Source organism: Orbicella franksi, chromosome 9, assembly GCF_964199315.1.
Source record: "Orbicella franksi chromosome 9, jaOrbFran1.1, whole genome shotgun sequence".
NCBI classification, from domain to species: Eukaryota; Metazoa; Cnidaria; class Anthozoa; order Scleractinia; family Merulinidae; genus Orbicella; species Orbicella franksi.
The window spans coordinates 23,629,503-23,650,564 of record NC_138153.1 but is presented as its reverse complement, the minus strand read 5'-3'; the positions used below and the strand labels follow the sequence as shown (position 1 = coordinate 23,650,564).

General features: G+C 42.1%; 1 pseudogene across 1 annotated transcript; it reads left to right on the top strand.

The window, feature by feature from the left end:
* Positions 1–2,163: 2,163 nt before the first annotated feature.
* On the top strand, positions 2,164–20,295 carry LOC145497934 (uncharacterized; annotated as a pseudogene). The gene is made up of 10 exons (XR_014050747.1): positions 2,164–2,724; positions 4,482–4,727; positions 5,185–5,383; positions 5,713–5,832; positions 6,205–6,267; positions 7,258–7,355; positions 12,261–12,458; positions 13,178–13,431; positions 15,494–15,687; positions 16,603–20,295. The product of XR_014050747.1 is annotated as an uncharacterized LOC145497934 (transcript).
* The last annotated feature ends 767 nt before the right edge of the window (positions 20,296–21,062 follow it).

The following is a 21,062-nucleotide window of genomic DNA, read 5'->3' as shown; positions in this document are numbered from 1 at the left end:
TTTAAAGGCGGCGACGGTATATTCGATTCAAAAACTCTCAACTTGGCTGATGTTTCAAGTTTTTCACCTTGCGTGATCGACTTGTTGTTGCGAATAGTAGAGAGCGGGTCTACTTTGAGCAACAAATTTTGGCTTTGCTGCTCGTTCATCAAACTCACAACTTGTCAGGCATAAAATTTGCTCACATTTCGCGACAAGTTGAGGGTTGTGTATCTCGTGAAGCAGTCTCAAAGCTTACCTCATGAAGCCTTCCATGTTGCAACAAAACCAACCTTGAATCCGGATAAAAAACAACAGGAACTACCATTGGCTACAATGTAATTACCTGTAGCCAATAACAACTTGCGTTACAGTTTGCGACTACCATGACTGAAGAAGAAAATAGGTGCTCGATGAGCACATGAATCCACGGCCTTAGGTAAGTGGATTAGGAATCTCTGCAGGGCCTGGGTTTAATTCAATGTCTCCAGATAACAAAAGCTTGTTTTCTGGCAAGCAAATTTTTCGTCAGATATTTAGCTATATTCCATTTATCTCCAGCTATAAGTAAAAAATACACATCTTTCTTATATTTTCGACGAAACAATGGTATCATGTTGCATAGCTTGGCGAGCAAAACAAAAGTATCAAGTTACATACGTTGGTGTGGAAAGTAAAATTGTCATGTTTGCCACTTCTGCGTATTTTTGAATTTGAAATGACTGACACTCAGCGTAAAACACCACAAAGCCGTCTTGACAAACGGTAATTGTAAGTTATTTTTGGGCCTTGAAAGAAAATACAAACATGAAAGATACACAATGCTAAGATTACGTCTTATCAAGTTTTTGTCCGGTCATATTCTGCAGGGGGAAAAGGCATAGTTAACTTCCAAGGGAGAGAACGGCATGGGTGAGGGCCTATGTGACTACTTTATCAGAGCCGTAAATTGCACGCCGCACTATCTGAGATTGTCTCACCAGTTATGTTTTGACTCCATAGCTGGCAACTACGTAGACTGCGAGCGGTCTCTTTCTTTTCCTAGCGTTTTCCTTGCGTTTCTTAGAGCGATCGAGCAGCAAGCGGCGAAGCCTCCCCATTCCCTCCTCGTTTCTTTCCCTAATTTGCATAAAATCAACTGAGTTCTGCGCGCGGACGATTTCAGGAACAAAAACCGACTAGTCTAGCCTGCGAACGCAGACGTATTTCCGGCCGTCACTTAGTTCCGCCGAAAAATAGGGACTTTAAGCAACGACAACGCGGACGGCGACGGGAACGCCATAAGATCAGGGAAAAGCCAAAAGGTCCACTGCGCATGACTGGCGGGAAACAAGTTGACGTTCTGCGTTCGGGCCCGACGTGAGTGAAGCTCATTTCGCGTTGTCTGAAAACGTGAGTTTTCGCTTTCGTTTCCTCTGCTGTGTCAACGCTAAATAACCCGTGTTACTAATTTCGAGGAACTTTAATGCTTGCCTTCTCTTGTTATGTGAGATATTTCATTTGCACGAAACGTCGAGAAATCTAAAGCGAACTCAAGCCAGTCGGCGAACATGTGAGTACCGTGAAGTATCTTTTTGAAAGCTTATGCAAATAAAGACAACTTACACGAATTTCAATCGAAATTTTTCCTTTCGAGAAGTACTCAAATGTCAAATGGCTCATTATGGGAAAATTCTAACACATTTAGAAAGGTAGACACCATTAAAACTTGCGTAGCTGTTTCCATTTTCAGTCGTAAGATCAGTGGTTTACTTAGATCTTTATCAGTCGGCACACGGATTTGTCGCGCCAGTCTGATTAAACATCTGCTGATAATAAGTTCATTTACTTCATTGTACAGCGCAGCGAGAAGGGGCAAGTTGCGTTTGTGGAAGCGAAATTCGGACCGGGACTCGTCGTCTTCAACCATAAGGTTGGTCGAGATCATTCGACCGGTTTAAATCGTACAAGAGTAGAAGTTCGTCATCGTTTAACACACCTTCATCGTGATTATCAAGAGTTGATTGCGAACTTCTTTCAATGAAGTCATCCTAGTTCATCCTGAATAAACAGAGGACGAATAATGTCAATAAGCTTGACAGTGCGGAAACCGTGGTTTCCGACGGTGCTGCTTAATGTTTGTGAATTCCTGCCACGACCTTCTCTCCCCAGCCTTCTCACAGGTTTCGGCGTCCCCGTCGCCGTCCGTGTTCCCGCTGCTTAAAGTCCCTAATAACGTCTGCGAACCCGAGCCAGGAAACGATTTTTGTGACGTAATGACTTTTGTTTTTCCTTGGCCAATGAGATTCCATGATAGAATGAAACTCGAGTGCTCCTCGCAGCGAATACCTCGCGCAGTAGTTCTGGGGTTATTTGAGCTAAACTGTGATTGGCTCAGAATTCCTACGTCACAGAAATCGATTTCTGGCTCGGGTTCGCAGTCGTTATTTTTCGGCGGAACCAAGTGACAGCCGGAAATACGTCTGCGTTCGCAGGCTACTCGTAGTCTAGCAACAACAAGGGCAGCTGACAAAGATTCAGCTCAATTTATTCATAAAATGTGAGTAACGCGGTGCACGCAGACGTCCGTGACGAAGTCTTTAAGGCTGGCAGTTGCTTGCGTTCCACGTAACATGGCGATCTACGCGTTCGTAAAGGTTAAAAGGAAAAGTTAAAGACTTTTTGATCGGTGAATTGTCGAAGAAATATTGATGGCTGCCGCAGAAAACGGTCGTTGCGATTTAAGTGTGGAAGAAGAAATACATGGTGAGTGGATGTTTATACAGGATGTCTGACATGGGTTTGTATTTTGAATTTAATATTAGATTGATTTCGTTTGAAACGGTAGAAATATCCATTCAAGCGTCTCGAATCGAGTATGTATTCCTCTGAAAACAGCACAACCCGACACTGATACAGCATATAAAAGATACCATTGTGGAATCGCAGGAAAAAGTATGGAAAAAATTACATGAATTTCTTAAACGTGTACAGAATTTTGCGTTCAACGTGATTTGCCTTGTCTGTTTATGATTCGTGTGACTGGCTCAGCGCGGTAACTACAACCACGCTGGTTATGGGTCAAATTCTTCGGAGTCAATCTTCCGTTAACAGCGTTTCTTTATGTGTTGGACATTATTTTGTGATGCCGTCAAACTTTTACCACCATATTTAATTCGTTGTCATGTCCCTTTTTTTCGCGTATGCTATTCACTCACTGCACCAGAATTTCTCCAGTACGTAAACATTTTGCGACTTATTAATTTGCATTTCCGTTCGATTCATTGTCAGTATATATGGTAATTTGCGCAGACAGACTTTCAACAAACTGCAGATCTTTTTATGGAACAACGCTGATTTTAAGTAACCAATTTATGTTTTAAAACAATGGGAAATATAAGAAGAGAAACCAAAAAGTCACAAGAAATGCATAACCATCCTTTAGGGCCTCTTCAAATGAGCCCGGTAACCGGGACGAATTTTGTTGTCTGTTCATATGGGAAATTTCAGCCCGGTCTACCGGGATAAAATCCAAGAAACACAACCAAAATGGTGTAACATAAACTTGTATCGTTCGCGGCTGTCGCAGCTTTGTGGACTCTTGTAACTTTACTAATAAAGCTAATTCGCCTACTCCTAAAGTGGAAATATATACAAGGCAAAAATTATGCCATTTTGGCTTCTATGTTGCGAAAGCGAAGCTATTTCATCTAAAAAGTTGCGTCCCAGTTACCCGGGCTGGAGTGTTCATATGGGAAAATTTTCATCCCGGTTACCGAGATCTCGGTCGCAAAACCCGAGATCTCGGTAACCGGGCCAGCCTGGCTTCTCATATGAACGCACCGAAATTTTTACGAAGGAAAGAGACGCGAGGTGAGATCTCGGAAACCGGGCCAGCCTGGTCGACCGGGCTCATATGAAGAGGCCCTGAGTCACATCACTTGAAGTATGGTTTCCACGAACAAGAACAAACAAGAAAAACAAGTTTATCAAACAAGTTTAACATACATACGAGTAGGTGTGGTTAATTGTGTAGAGATGACACTTATCAGCTACTGTTGTAATTTATAGCTTTGATTCTGAGTAAACCGGAAGCTTTTCCCGGAGGTTCATCTTGGGCGTTCAGTTTAAAAATTCATACCCCGAAAAAAAAAATCCATCTGTGTGAGGACGCGCTCGTGACGTAACGATATGCTATTTGATTTCATGCAGTTACTGCAATTTGTAACGGTTGATATCGCTTTGCGTGAAACGATCGAGGAAACTGTTTCATAAAATTTAAAATTTTGCATCTTTTGATCCCAAATTCTGATGGACTGTGAGCGAGATAAATAAAATTCACTTACCTTTTAGCCACTGTGTGGTCCTGTGTGATTTAATGGGGTTTTGGGTCGGTTGACTTTGCGCTAGCTGTCAACCTATCCATGACTCTACCGTGACCTCTTCACGGCTTTGAAATCTAGGAGTTACCTTGCTAAACTGACACGAGGTCTTTTTTGTCCTTTATTCCTATACACCTAAAGCCCCACACTCAACCACAAGTACTTTCAGAGCAAGCAGCGCCCGTCTCGAGATTCTTCATAAGTGTCGCCAGTACTCAGATGATGTTCAGTTTAACCAGTCAGATGGATTCCCACTTTTCCCATGTGTGTTCCAGGCCCCCAACCCCCTTTGTCGTAGTGCAATTTATCGTGGCGGTCGTCGACGAAGACACTGGAGAAATCTGGGCATCCAACACGACACCAGAACTACACCAGATATATGTGACGGTAAGTTGATCATAATCCTTGATAAACAATGTTCAACAACCACATTTGTTCATAGCTTTCCACTAGTATACCATGGAATATGTTACATAACAGTTGTTAGTTTTCTGGTATACAAACAAGCCTTTAAGCTATTTAAAAATCATATATTTGAGCCTGAATTTTTTCAGGCTTTACTTTCACTACTGCTTAAGTAGTGTTCATAACTGCGATGATCACTCAAATCTTCACTGATACGATGCCGTAGAAAGCACATGCAGTATGCACATTGAGCCAATGCTACGTAAACCCAGTGTAGGATAGGAAGGTTGGATGGAATATCGACGAATATGTCAAGGCTTTCCAGCACTTTCATTGGTTAGTGTCTATGACATGCCATAAAATACAGTAACTGTGGTTTGGCTAATTACTTGACCAATAAAATAGCTATCGAAATCGTTTCCTATATTTCCTTTTTCAGAGGGATGGAATGTTCCGGATTGTACCGGAAGTGGAGCCCTATGCTTGGATGTTAGCTCGCGACGTTGATTGTAGAAACAAGTCAGTTCCGCCCTATGCTGGCAACTTGACTTTCATGTTACCTTTTAAACACGAAAAGCCCTCTCACCATGCGGTACGAATCAAACTGTGCCAAGGAGTTGCTGACTATAATTGCGAAGGTATGTGACTGAAACTTGAAGGGGAGCAGAGATGGCGCACTACTGGTGAGAATGTGGCATATATATGGGTTCAGTTTGTTATTATTTTTCCTATACTCGCTCGGAGAGGATTTTCTCTTTGTACTCGGTTTTGCCCTTACCTTTGACCTTACTAAATACGGTCTCTTTAGCTCTATTCGAACTAGACGGCGTTTCAAGATCACTTGAGGCCAAACCAATGCAGCTGTACCGCCAAAATCACCACCGAGATTCAATCAAAAACAGCGTTACTGATTGGTAATCGTAGGCTCTCCGTGGACCCTCAGTGCGACGTCATTGTGATTTTTTAGTTCTAGATGCAGTTCAATTCATCATTCCGTCACACGAGAGGGGTACACATTACAGGGACTTTCAGAGCGGGAGAACGGTCACGGAAATAGAAAAGCCAATCCCAAGGATACAAATGCAAGGTATGATCCTTCAAGGTCGTCTCTCCATGGTGCCACGTTTTTATATTTTTGTTTTTTGTTTAACTGGCTTTCGAGGGTCGGATCTGTCGTCTTCTCTGAGGGTGGAAGGAGCTGTAGATCTCGATCACAATTTCGAGCCCGAAGTACATTAATTATGTACTTCTACCCAGGCTGGTATCCTAAAGTTTACCTTAGAGCAAAAAAGGCATTACGAAAATAATATAATCGCTGAATCCGTCAGTCGCCGAAGTCCATCTTTTTAAGGGGGAATAACTTAACTGTGTGGACCTACCATTGCTGCCAATGGACTTTTACAGATTATAGTTTGTAAAACACTGTTTTGCGCATTTTTTTCTGCCTTTTCTGATTTAGGGGTGTTGGCCAAAAAAATGGGCCGAACAATGAGGATGCATTTTGTGAATCTCGGCGACAATGGTTTGTATAAAACTTTCAACTGGTTGGGATAGATTAAGGTGGCTCACACCGGTTTCCAGCACTTTCCTGCACCTTTATCTTGATGAATCATTAGTACCAATGGTTATACGTTATTACCTCTATAGTGGTATCAAACAAACGCCCAATTGTTGGTTAACAAGTCATAAAACTTTGTTTGACGTAATAGGTTACCACAGCAACACTTTAACCTGTTAAAAACACCCCTTATTTTAGCTTTAAGTGACAATAGTCAAAAACGAGCTCGGTCATCCAATTTTTTATTGTCGAGAAATAATATACATAATAAAACACAACTTTTCGCAAAGTTAAAAAACATTTTGTAGTAGCGGATTCAGAGCCACCTTAAATTTTCGAAAATTTAAGGTAGCTCTGAATCCGCTCCAACAATTTTTTATAAACTTTGCGTAATGTTGCATCTTGACACGCTTATTACTTTTCAGCAATGAGAAAGGGGGTCAATGAGCTCGTTGTAGAGTTATTTTTAGCTTAAAGCTAAAATTAGGGGTATTTCTAACAGGTTATAATGTTGCTATGGAAACCTATTGAGTAGAAAACATTTTCAACCAACGATTGGGCATTTGGTTTATACCACTATAAAGGTAAAACGTATCTTTTTTTTCCTTCAACTGACCACACATAACGAAGATTTACTTCCACCACGTTACTGTTATCTAATGTAAGTTTTTCTTATGCCTTATCATTTTTATAATCTCTCGGTCTTACAACTTACAACTTTATTATGACTCGCATATTTAGTTAACTTGCCGATAAATACACCCGGATTTTTAAAGCAAGGAAAGAAAAAGAAAGAAAATTAGAGACGTTTTAGAACTTTCGTTACTGAATACCTCCGCTAATCAAAAGGAAGATAAGAGAGTATATGTCATTTGACTTGAAATTAGACGCGAAATCGAGAGGGCGTCACTTTCTGTTTTGGTTCATCTTATCGCCTCTCGTTTTGTTTTTCAGGTCAATACGATCAGTTTCTAAGAGACAGACAGAAACTTGTTGAGCGTGTTGACGGAATAATGAGGTTTCAGGATCTTCTGTTAGCTGTTGAGCTCGAGGTAAGGATGTGACGTGACAAGCGTGACCACATCATGTGATCAGGCACTCACGTGACGAGCAGAACCTCGTGCAACGGATATACTTTGGTAGTGTGCGAGTGCCAACTCGGCATTAAAAGTTTCTTATCACTATTTAGCCTGAGCTGTGATTTATTCCCTTTATAACTTGACATGGTGTCAGGAGTGGGATCTTCGTTGACCGGGACAGATTCTGTGGCGGGGATTGAATCATTCACTTCAATCTCAGGGGTCTGGGTGTGGAGATGACAATAGCCTTTCTTTTTGTTCCTGAAAGAGGTGAAGCTAGAATTGCACTCTACAAAGAAGAAATGGAGCTTAGGCCACTGCACGCGCCCTCTTGCCGTGACGTGACAAGCTCTCACGCTTCGTTACTGGATGATGTGATGAACATTCGTCGCCACACTGGTGAGTAAACCGTCGACCGAAATTGGAAGCTTGTTCTTCGTGGCCGCCATCTTGGATTTGGCGAGATGACTGATTCTGCTGAAGGAGGCGCTGAAGGAACGTCAGCCGTAGCTCCGTTGATATTGCCTCCAATGAACCTGCCGCCACCTAAACCGCTCGTCGTAGATGATAATCTGGCTAGTAATTGGAAGCAATGGAAAAAAGTATGGCAAAGGTACGAAATCGCGACTGGAATTTACAAGCAGGAGAATCTTGTTCGAGTGTCAACATTGCTTTCGGTTATCGGCGAAGAAGCTGTCAAAGCCTTTGATACGTTCGCTTGGGGCGAAGGCCAGAATGAAAACAGTATTACAGACGTCTTAGCTAAATTTGACGAATATTGCGAACCTCGCACTCAAGTCATTTACGAACGCTACCGTTTTAATAATCGTAAACAGGAGCCAGGCGAAAGCATTAGTGCGTACGTGACCGAGCTGCGTGTGATTGCGAAGAACTGTGCTCACGACGAAATCACACCGGACGAGATTTTACGCGACCGCTTGGTCCTTGGAGTCCGAGATGAGAAAGTACGCGAACGCCTTCTACGAGTAAACGACCTGACCTTGTCTAAAGCCATCGACATTTGTAAAGCGGCAGAACAGACTAGTCAGCAATTAAAGCTGCTTGCCAGTGGAACAGAGGAGTCAGTTGGTGCAGTTAGAACACAACAAATAAATGAGCCACCTCAGAACACACGAAGGCCACGTGACCCACCCATCCAGCGAACAGAATGTAGATTTTGTGGATATCAGCATGGAAATCGCCAGTGCCCTGCAAAAGGCCAAACTTGCCACAAGTGTGGACAAAAGAACCACTTTCAGTCAAGGTGCCGAGCAACCAACCCAAAGGTAAACACCGTAGAAGAAGTACCTGAAGAAGTTTTTCGTATAAGTAAAGTTGGAAGTAGATCACGTGCTTTGATTACTATGGAAGTCGGCATGCAAGGCAACCAAAGTCAGGTGACATTCCAACTAGACACAGGTGCAGAGTGCAATCTCATTTCATTGAAAGATTATCAGCGTGCCACCGGTGATGTGGATTTGGCACAAGTCAAGCGCCGTCCTTCCACCTCAACTTCGTACGACCGTCGGGCAAGAGGGCGCGTGCAGTGGCCTAAGCTCCATTTCTTCTTTGTAGAGTGCAATTCTAGCTTCACCTCTTTCAGGAACAAAAAGAAAGGCTATTGTCATCTCCACACCCAGACCCCTGAGATTGAAGTGAATGATTCAATCCCCGCCACAGAATCTGTCCCGGTCAACGAAGATCCCACTCCTGACACCATGTCAAGTTATAAAGGGAATAAATCACAGCTCAGGCTAAATAGTGATAAGAAACTTTTAATGCCGAGTTGGCACTCGCACACTACCAAAGTATATCCGTTGCACGAGGTTCTGCTCGTCACGTGAGTGCCTGATCACATGATGTGGTCACGTGAGATCAAGGAGAAACTTGATGAGATGGTAACTAGTGGTATTCTTGCACCTGTAACTGAACCAACCGAGTGGGTTTCCAGTATGTTGGTCATTGTCAAGCCCAACAAGCTGCGCATATGTCTTGACCCGCGTGATTTAAATAAAGCCATCCGTCGAGAGCATTACCAAATGCCAACAGTGGAGGAGGTCGCGACCCGGCTTTCGCAAGCAAAGAAGTTCACGGTTGTCGATGCCAAGGACGGCTTTTGGCAGAAACGTCTTGACACTGAGTCTAGTTACAAGACCACCTTTAACACACCGTTTGGGCGCTACAGATGGAATAGGATGCCGTTTGGCATCTCGTCAGCGCCAGAAGTCTGGCAACGTACAATGCACGAGTTTGTCGAAGACCTGGAAGGAGTGGAAGTGATTGCAGACGACTTCCTGATTGCGGGATTTGGCAATACAGAACATGAAGTAAACCAGAGTCTTGCAAGAAATGAGCGCGCCTTTCTCGAGAAATGCCGTTTGTGGAACTTGAAGTTGAATCGTGCAAAAGTGAAATGGCACCAATCAAGCGTGAAATTCATGGGTCATCTACTCACTTCTCAGGGGCTAATGCCTGACCCAGAGAAGATTCAGGCTATATTGCAGATGCCTGAACCTGAAGATGTCACTTCATTGAAGCGATTCCTGGGGATGGTGACCTATCTTGCTAAGTTCATGCCCCACTTGTCAGAGATGACAGAGCCACTTAGACGTTTGGAGGACAAGAATGTAGAGTTCCAGTGGTTAGAACAGCACTCCCTTGCCATGAAGACAATCAAGAAATTCCTGACAGAGGCACCTGTCGATATAAACAAGCCGGTCACTGTACAATGCGATGCAAGCCAGTCTGGCTTAGGAGCAGTACTGCTGCAAGATGGTCAGCCTGTCTGTTATGCCTCCCGTGCCCTCACTGACACTGAGTCTCGATATGCGCAGATCGAGAAAGAAATGCTTGCCATCACTTGGGCATGTGACAAGTTCGACCAATACCTCTATGGGCGAGACAAAATCACTGTCGAGACTGACCATGAGCCATTGAAGTCTGTGTTCAAGAAGGGAATTCACAAATCACCCAAGCGCCTGCAGCGAATGCGCCTGGCCCTACAAAAGTACAATCTAGAAGTTCAATACAAGAAAGGAACACTCATGCACATTGCACATGCCTTGAGTCGTGCATATCTGGAGACCACTGATGGGGCTCAGACCGAGTTTTGTGAGATTCGTGCACTCGAGATGGTGAATCACGAAGAGTATATTCGAGTTGAACCTCCGAAGCGAGATGTCTTCCGACAGCGAGTCGCTGAAGATGCTGATATCCAGGAACTAATCCGAGTGATCAAGCAAGGCTGGCCCGAAAAGAAAAATTGCCCTCCTGCTGCTCAGCCATACTATGACGAGCGAGGCGAGCTGATAGAGTCACAATGTTGAGGGGCTCACAAGTGACAAGCGTGACCACATCATGTGATCAGGCACTCACGTGACGAGCAGAACCTCGTGCAACGGATATACTTTGGTAGTGTGCGAGTGCCAACTCGGCATTAAAAGTTTCTTATCACTATTTAGCCTGAGCTGTGATTTATTCCCTTTATAACTTGACATGGTGTCAGGAGTGGGATCTTCGTTGACCGGGACAGATTCTGTGGCGGGGATTGAATCATTCACTTCAATCTCAGGGGTCTGGGTGTGGAGATGACAATAGCCTTTCTTTTTGTTCCTGAAAGAGGTGAAGCTAGAATTGCACTCTACAAAGAAGAAATGGAGCTTAGGCCACTGCACGCGCCCTCTTGCCCGACGGTCGTACGAAGTTGAGGTGGAAGGACGGCGCTTCCGTAGAAACCGCCGCCAGCTGCGGTCTACTATGGAGCCGTCACCAGAACCATGCAGCCCCATCGATGAGCCTCATCAAGCTGAGAATGAAAGCAAGCCACCAGATTTACCAGAGTTCCTGCCAGGACAGATCCACACCCAGACCCCTGAGATTGAAGTGAATGATTCAATCCCCGCCACAGAATCTGTCCCGGTCAACGAACATCCCATACCTGCTTTCCAGCCCAGACGCTCAGAGAGAGCCAGACGTGCCCCAGCATGGCTTGAAGATTATGACTTGAACACTTGAACATTGACTTGAAACACTTGAAATAGCTTTAGTTTATTGTTGGACCCTATTGTTTTTGTTCTTGCTAATTTTGTAAGGGAAGGGGATGTGACGTGACAAGCGTGACCACATCATGTGATCAGGCACTCACGTGACGAGCAGAACCTCGTGCAACGGATATACTTTGGTAGTGTGCGAGTGCCAACTCGGCATTAAAAGTTTCTTATCACTATTTAGCCTGAGCTGTGATTTATTCCCTTTATAACTTGACAAAGGACAGAAGTACAGAACCTTTTTGTTAAGTCTGTCTAAATCTTCGCACTTGAGACAGTGAAATCCTAGTCACATGATTAACTTACCGATAAATACACCCGGATTTTTAAAGCAAGGAAAGAAAAAGAAAGAAAATTAGAGAAGTTTTAGAACTTTCGTTACTGAATACCTCCGCTACTCAAATGGAAAATAAGTGAGTATATGTCATTTGACTTGAAATTAGACGCGAAATTTTCGAAAATTTAAGGTGGCTCTGAACCCTACCTACAGAAGTTTTTTAAACTTTGCCAAAAGTTTCGTCTTGTCATGCTTATTAAAAGTTGATAATATAAAAAAAATTCACCGTGCCTTTTTTGAATACAAGCCCCTAAAGCTGTAATTAAAAGTGTTTTTGGGAGGTCATACTGCTGCTGTGGTAACCTATTGTATCACGAATGATAACAACGTGTTCACCAAAGATTGGGCAAATTTTTGATACCATGATTGTAACATCAAGTGATAAAGAGTGGTTACAACGACCCATCAAAATCTTAGTGCTGGAAACTGTTTTGAGCCACCTTAAACTCATCAACTAGTGTATCATGCATTGTTCCTATGATTTTTCTTTTGAAGGTAGCAAAACTTTACTACATACAAAACAGGAAGGAAGACTGTTTGGCAAAGTGTAGAGATGTCTGTGAACGCGCAACTCACCTCAACTCGGGCAACTGGCCGTTTCTTCCTACGAGAGCATTTTACATCATCTCTGCTGTTTACCGACAAACCAAGGAATTTGACTTGGCCAACGAGTATATGGACAAGTCCTCAGAGGTAAAACCATAACATACATGTGCGACTCCATCAAAAACAGATAGAGGCAAATAAAAGTGTAACTAATTAGTAATTATTAATATTGGTTGAGAGTTATCTCTTTAATTTGGCGAATTTGAAATCTCACATCAAGGGCAAGCAAAAGATAAAATGAGGAAAAATTTACTAAAAATAGATTTTTTTTCTTCTTTTCTTCTCTCGGTGCTTATGAAAGCGATTCTATGCTTATTATGCCTCGTGTCTAAAATTATCGAACGATGGTATTTTTGCTTTGAAAAAAAGGCGCTATTTTCCCTTCGAAATTGTCCTTGAAGAGGGTGCGGCCAAAAGGGCACGTGATTCACCTCTGTGACTTTCTTCTACCTGATCCACAAGAAATCATGGCTGAAAGCAAGATGAAACCTATGAAGAAGGAAGGACTATGCAGTGTGGCTGTAATCACTTAATTAAAAAAATGTAAGGTTAGGTTGTTGACTCAAATAGCTCACATGTAGCACAGGAATAAAATAGACTGATGTCACAAGCTGGGTTCCCGCATGCAGTCTCCGTGACAGTTTAACGACAGAAAAACTTTTGCGTCATTTTATATTTTTGAAGCAGCACCTTTTTTTTCTGACATTAGACGACTAAAACCTTTACAACGCTTAAACTGTTGGTTGACTGACGCATGACAAGATGGTGAACTTCTCAAACTGTTGCGAAAAATGTTTTGGTTTCAGTGTCTGGAGCCCGCTTTTCTAAGTGAAGAAAACGCAGTGAACAGGTACAATGCAGCAGCCCTGTTGGCGGAGAAATCAGCTGCTGTTGGCTTAACAGCCGACGAAGAGCGAAAGGCCGAGCGACTGTTTGAGGAAGTTGCGGAAATTTGGTCGCAGCAGAAAGAAAACGACAGCATGAGATGTGTTATAAGGGGCTACAACAGGATGATCATGTATTTTTTAAAGACTTCCCGCGCGAGATTTCCTGATTTACGGTATGTGCAAACATGAATGTGAAATTAGCAACCAGACAGTTACTTTAAACGGTGTTCACCAAATTGCAAACCACGAAAGAGCGCGATTAGCTCAATTGACATCTTATATCTCAAACCTGACTGAAGTCCTTGTCCAGTGTCACTGTGCCAACATTTCTAATTTACTGTGACAATGTCCAACATTCGAATGAGATTAAATTTCGATAACCATTTCAAAATAAAAATGAGCGATAGAAATTGGTGCAAATGCCGGCTGGTATACCTGACAACAAGCTACCATTTATTGGCATGGAAATACTTAAGAAAGGTCACAAACTGGAAACCAGTGTTTACCGGAAGCCAACAAATACCGGCCTACTACTCCATCACCAAAGCCATGTGGACAAAAGCTTCAAGAAATCGCTCATTAAAACCATGTTAAACCGTGCTTTTCACCTGTCGTCCACATGGGAGTCTTTCGTGACTGAATGTGATCGCTTGAAGCTGATGTTTACGAACCTCAAGTGCCCCGAAAGCCTAATCAACTCCATCATTTCTCACTTTGTCACCTCACTGGCACGAGTAGACTACGATTAGTCCCTCTTTCGCTTAGTCCGTCGTGCGTGACGCGAAAGAAAACCGCGAGAAAAAAAAGGCTGCGCGAAATCCTGGAGGCGAGGAGCGCGCGAAAGGAGGATATCGCGCGGCCATGTTTTTCTCGCGAATTTCTTTCGCGTCACGCACGACGGACTAAGCGAAAGAGGGACTACTCGTAGTCTACTCGTGCCACCTCAACTACCCGTCAACGAAGATACATGTACTGTTCACCGAGTGGTATTGCCATTTAAAGATCAAACGTCGGCCGATGCCGTGAAAAAACAACTATCTGACCTGACCAAGAAAATCGATCACACTCTTCAACCAGTATTCAAGAGTCGCAAAATCTGTGAAGATCTCAAGATGCGTGAACCAAAACCACCTCTAATAAATCAACAATGCGTAGTGTACAATTACCAAGGTGATCTGTGCGATGCAGAGTATGTCGGGTATACCAGCCGGCATTTGCACCAACGTATTGATGAACACAGGTTCTCCGCAATCGGAAAGCATTTAAAGAACGATCACGGCCTTTGTAACATCGACGACCTTGCCAATAATTTTTCCGTCCTAAAGAAATGCAACGGAAAACTGGATTGTTTGATTTACGAAATGCTGTTTATTAGAAAGAAGAAACCTAGCCTGAACACGCAATCGGATTCCATCCGCGCGAAACTGTTTGTTTGAACAAATATGTTAATGAACAATCACACCTCTCACCGCATATATAACACTGTTGAACCGTTATTTTCTTGTCACTTGATAATGATGTCATGATGACATCGAAAGGTTGTGTAAAATTTCTATCACTCATTTTATATTGAAATGTCCAACATGACTTAAAATTGTTCTCATGAAACTGGGAATTCAGTTACTCACTCTTTTTGCAGAGGTGTGTTGTTCGTTTACGACCCCTTTTGAGTTAACCAAGTGGTGCTTACAACATTACTGACCTCTGATGCCAGGAGAATTGTTCTTGTTGGGTTGGCGTGCTCAACTAATATACAGCTGTCTTTATAAGATAATATGTTACCTGTTATCGGTCTCCTTTGCGCCAAAAGACACATAAGGTCTGTTACAAGATAATATGAATCTGTAATATTACAATTGGCTTATATATCTGCGACAAAGTGAAGAGACAGGTCAGGAAAAGTTAACAAGTCTGTTCTTTCTTCCCCACTTTCCCCTAAACAAGAAAAGCAAATTCTTAGGTTAATCCTCAGTTAACGTTGTTCAAAGCGCGATTAGCTAAACAAAGGCTAGTGTAAACTTTGATTCCAGTGAAACTAGCAATCCGTTTTTCTCATTAAGTTTTCACTCAGCAAGTTCTTCACCTTTAGCTCGGCAAAAACACCTCTGAAAGAAGCGAGGTAAAAACCACAGTTAAATAGCGTTAACCGGCCACTGGTTTTCACTTTATATAGCATAGCCGAAGCTGCAAAGGACAAGACATTCAATATCAAACTATTCTTCACTTTCTTAACAGTAAAGAAGTCTCTGAAGTTAACATTGCCAAAGCAGGCATTGCTATCCAGAAAGTAGAGAGGAATCTACTTTCTCAATGTCCCAAGAGATTGAAAGCCACGTTCCTAATCGGGAAGACAGACTACTTCATCCGAAGGGCGACTAGGAGAGGGTTAGGCGTATCGGAGGGAGAGAGGAATCTGGATTTCCAAAGAGGTAATCCGGGGTATATTTTTTGTCACAAGAAAGTAAACTGTTGTCTTACTTTTGGAGTGTTTTGACGGGTATTTTGTTGGAGTGAAACAAAAATTGCACAGCTATAATTAAACCGCTTGAAAAGTGCCTTCCGCAAGTGCCCGCAATTTGTTTTACCCGCCATTAGTTTAAAAGTTCGGTGAAGTTTACCGGCAGAGAATCGAACTTAGCTCTCATTTGAAACATGCCAAGATGGTTCCGTTTTTTCAGTCGTATTGTCTTAAGTGAAACATTGATCTATTTTAGAGTGAAATGATAAGATGGTGAATTTTTTAAGTGTAGAAATAATGAGGACGTAATTTTCCTATACCGTCAAACGTATACTTCTAAAAAATTCCGACAGGAGTCGAAACTAAATAATGGCTATCGAATACTCTACCACAAAGCTACCTGAGACTCGTGGGAGTTGGGCCATTTTTTTCGGCCTGAGTACGAGCGTGACAGTATCGAAAAATTACATTTTTATCAATTGCTTTTTAGAGAGAAAGTGCCCACGTACCAGATTCAGCATGTAGCATGATCGCTAAGCCAATCAAAATCCGTAAGGGTCCTGTGTCTGTGCGCTGCATGAAACCGGCACTGCATTTGTTGTCACGGTTGTATATGCTCGTAATCATTTCGAGGTCAAGCAGTCGCTTTATCGCATTTAGCAGTAAAGTTTAAAAACACTTGTTCGGGGGAAATATATGTCGTTAATTTGTATAACAATTAACTGAGAGCCGAAAAAAGTTTGCCAGATATTTGTATGCTCATGCTGAAAGCTTTACATTTTATTAATCTCAATAAGTATTTTTCGCTATGAATCAGTTTTGGCTTGTTAAAAATAGAAAACGTATAAAAAGTGCTGAATCAGTCAAACAATTGTTGTTTTATTAGCCAAAGATGAACTTGACAAGGCGATGCGGATTTCCCGAGAGCTTATGATGCACAAGGAGATCGAAGGAATAGAAGATCGTACGAGAACTATTCAAGACCTGATTACACGTGGTCTACGGTGGTTTGATGACCCACCTCCCCCGGAGCCTGCGGAGGGCAACGAGCCAGGGGAGGGAAACACGAATGATCTGGAAGATTTGTTTCAGAACCTGCTGATCAGTGAGGAGGAAGAAAACAGGCGAAGAGAAAATCAGTGCACTGATTAGTCAGTCTAACGCGAACAAGATGGTTGGCTTTGGCAAGTTTGTGTGAGGAGTGCACAATTTCGCCATGATTGTTTGAAAACAACAGTAAAACTGGCGATGCTGTTTTCAGAAGTAATTAAACTTTTCCACGGAAACGTTTGCAGTGCGTCATACAGACCAACAAAACTAGGCAACTGAAAACTTGTCAAGAGAAACCTGCTCGTGTCCTACCGGCTTAAGGACAGCTAAACGCATTCAAAGTTCGCACCCTTAAACATTGTTTGCATTGGTGGCCAAACATTTTACCGTTTGGCCACCTTGTTTGGTCGTGTTTGATAACCGTTTGGCTAGGGTTTCAAACATCAACATGTTTTGACACCAAGCAATCTTGTGTTTGATAATGTTTGGTCACCAAATATTTCCCGTTTGGCCAGAACTTAAGTGCTACGGTAATCAGAATCGAACATGGTCAAAACTAACGACAGTTTTATTTCGAAATTACTGAACACGTGGAAACACGTTAAGGTTTCACAAAGTGCAGCACAGCTATTTATATCGTGTCTGTGGAGAGTGAAGCAGAGGAGAGATGTATCACCTTTTTCTTTCAGTTCTTTTTACCATAGTTGGGTGTCTTTACCTTTTAAGGAAAGGTATGTTAAGGTTAGAACTTTATCGTTGATCAGAAGAGGGACAATAGGCCAGGTTCGATATATCAATATTCTGACATGGCTCCGAGGCTTTCAGGACAAACTTCTATATTTGGTGTTGTTTTCTTTGTATCCAAGTCTCTTTTGGGAACTGAGAGACAAAAGAAACTTAAAAATTTATAATTTTGACCAGGAGCCATAATCGGGGACGGACACCGTAAGCGCGCGCCATTTCTAGTATTGGTGCTGTCCCTATGATATGGGACAATTTTTCTATTTTTAGAAGAAATTGCGCCATCATGTGCGGCACACGCGCGTACACGCTGCGAGGATTTTTGAGGATGTAGCGCGGGGAAATGGCGTCCAAAATTCCCGAAATGTTTGATGCTTCTCACCCACAGATCATAATACGTTCATGTCTGTTGGAATTTGGTTCAGTATTTTCGTCGTAAGCTGCTCCAGTTTGAGTGAAGTATTAAAGACAGTGTCGAATTTAGTTACGTCCCGCTTTATATCACTGACCAAGTTGTGTTCCGCTGCAACAACACACATGACGTTAGTAGGCTTTTGGCGTTGGTGAAAATAGTTGCAGGATCTCAGCACAAAAGACAACGAAAGAAATCTTTGTCAAGATTTGCTGAAAACACCGACTCGGACTTAAAGTGCACGCGCTGCACTATGCAAATGGCTACTTGTACGCGTCAGACTTTCCTTTCAAAAACATTTGCCAACTCGCCAAACAAACAGAAACAATAATAAACTACCAAAAAACAGGGTTTGGTTATGGTTAGGAATTGTTTGGGAAACTCACAAATTAACTGGATACCAGAGTAAAGAGTTTTCTTGCATAACTTTTCTTTACAGAACAAACGCAAAATCTTACTCATGCCACTAGCGCGAGCAGATATTATTCATTCACAGCGCAAAATTGAAGTCTTGTTTTCGACCCTGAAAAACTCACCTTTTCCATTAGCTCAGAACATAAAACTACATATAAGAGCCCTGGTTCTTATTCCCTGCCTTATTCCCTGCCATCGCTGTTAAAAAGCTGCAAGAGAATCTCGCAACTCTCATCATTTGATCACGCAACGTGACAACATCCACGCGAGAGCCCCCGACATGTACGTGGATCCGCGCGGGTATATGACGTCAGGATGGCGTAATTTGTTCCAAAAATAGAAAAAATTGTCCCAGATTATAGGTGCGCGCGGATCCCAAGACTTACGGTCTCCGGCCCGTCCCGATTATGGCTGCTGTTTTTACCCGATAGCCTCGGAGCCATGTTAGAATATTGATATATCGAACGTGGCCTATTATACATCTTAGATACAGAAAAGCTAAATCTTGATTGCTCTGTGTGGGTGGAATCTTCTGGCAATGTGCGTTCACGACCCTTCACTGCGACCAATTCAGGTGTGTCCACTAGAACGATGTGTCCACCGGTTCGAGGTTAGAAATGAAGTTGATGAGGTGTTAGCTGTATGTGGCCTGTGCCAGATTAAGTGAAAGTCTTAAGAGGAGACATTTTGCAGTGAGAAGTTAAAATTACAGGGATACTATCACTCGGTGTCCATTTAGCGGTGTCCACTTACGCCAGGTTAAAAATGTGTATTGTCGTTGATTGTATGTAGGTGGACCAATCGGTGTCTACTTAGAAGACTTGTTTTGTGCGTGGCTGGCAGCGTGACCGAGTGTCTGCTACCCAAAATTTAGACATCTTTTCTTCAGCCATTCTATAGCGACGAAATGTTAATAAAAACATGCAAAAGGAAACTTATGCCGGAATTGTTCTTTCTGAGCCGTGAAAAGGAGTCAAAAAGTTAAAAGTACAAAGACAGCCGATGGCTTCACGAAAACGTTTCCAAAATGACCGCGCACTGTAATGAAAGGAATGGAACTGAGACTCTGCTTTGTGACGTCATTGTTGTCTTCAACATTACTGCGTTTCTGCGTTAGTGAATCTTTCGTGGGGAAGGTTTTGGATCTAAATACAAACCTTATTTTACTTGGGAAATGGCGGAGGAGTTCGCCCGCTTTCGGCGAGCATTATTCGCTTGTTTTTTGTCCAATTGCCGGCTTGGAACGTTCCATAGTGAAGTTAAAAATCGTCGGTACCGCGTCTTTCTTGACTACAAGTTGACGAAGCTTGAAAGAGGGTCCCAACAAACTCCTTACTACAAGATTTTGTTCGAAGCTGTCTTCGGTAAAGTGTTACACAAACGCACGAATGCTTCGAGGGCATGAAGCATTCTCTTTCATTTTTATAAGCCATTCTCTTTTAAGTCTTGGGTTCTGGGGAAGCTTGAAAGTGCTAACTTTTGATTTTGAGTGGTTTTCCTCCGAAGTTGAACTTGAAACCAAAATAGTTTCAAATTTTCGGCATTTCTTGAGTTCACCGACAGTGACGTCACAAGTTTTATTCCCGACAATTAGCCGACAATTTTCCCGACCGCTCTACGATTATGAAGGATATAAAACAGTGATCTTAACATTCCAATATCTCTGCAATGTTCCTGAGTCAGAAAAAAAGCTATGAAGCACAAATGTAGTGAATATGCAGATGCCCAAGAATATATAATCTATTTTTAGAAAAATAATTCCTGTTGGGTCAGCTGAGAGCTTGGTACATTTTTGTTTCTGGTGCGTGGTTGTGGTGACAGGACGAAATTACTAATAAAGGCAAAACTTTCAATTTGGGGGAAGATGTACTGGGTTTGCGATTTTGTAATGAAGCGCTTAATTATGAACACGATATGAAATTAAATTAAACACTCCTTGAAATAGTTTTGTTATCTGACTGCATACACATTACGTTCTTACGTTTTGCGTTAGGTTATAGTTTTTTTTTTTGTAATTTATATTTTTTATTTGAAAAAAGCTCACTTACAATGTATAATTTCAATAAACTACTTACAATACAATACTTACAATTAACTTACCTACTGTGCGTTAATTACAATAAACTACGTACAGTACGTTACATAGAATAAAATAATTAATGTGTACATGTAATACCTAGAGTAAACTAATCACTGTACATTACCTACAATAAACTACTTACAGAAACAAAAACTAATTCTTTCAAACCAACTACTAAATTGCAATATTCTACTTGAGAGTATTATTTAAAAGCAAATAGGTACGCAATGCGTACAATGTGTGGCTTACGAAATTGAGCTGTTCCGATGGGAAGCTGCCTGGGCGCTTATGGCTGGTTTCTTACAGACCCTATTCATGAATGGCTGCAATTAAAAATTGTTTTGTAAGTTTTAAAATTAGCCCAGCTAACCTCGTTTTTGAGTTGATAATTCAAAAGAATTTTTACTCTTAAACAACAAAAGAATGTGGCAGCCATTTACGAATACGGTCTATTGAGTTTCTATTGGTGGAGCTAATATGTGATTAGCGTTAGATAGTTTTCCATATTGTTCCTGCCAATCAATAAAATAAGATAACTAGCAAAAAATGACAAAATGTGCACCTTTTAGTTTAGTCAACTATACAGAGTAGCTCCCCAGCTTGATGCAATCCAATTATAAGGGTACTTCATTTTGTCCTGTATGCAAGA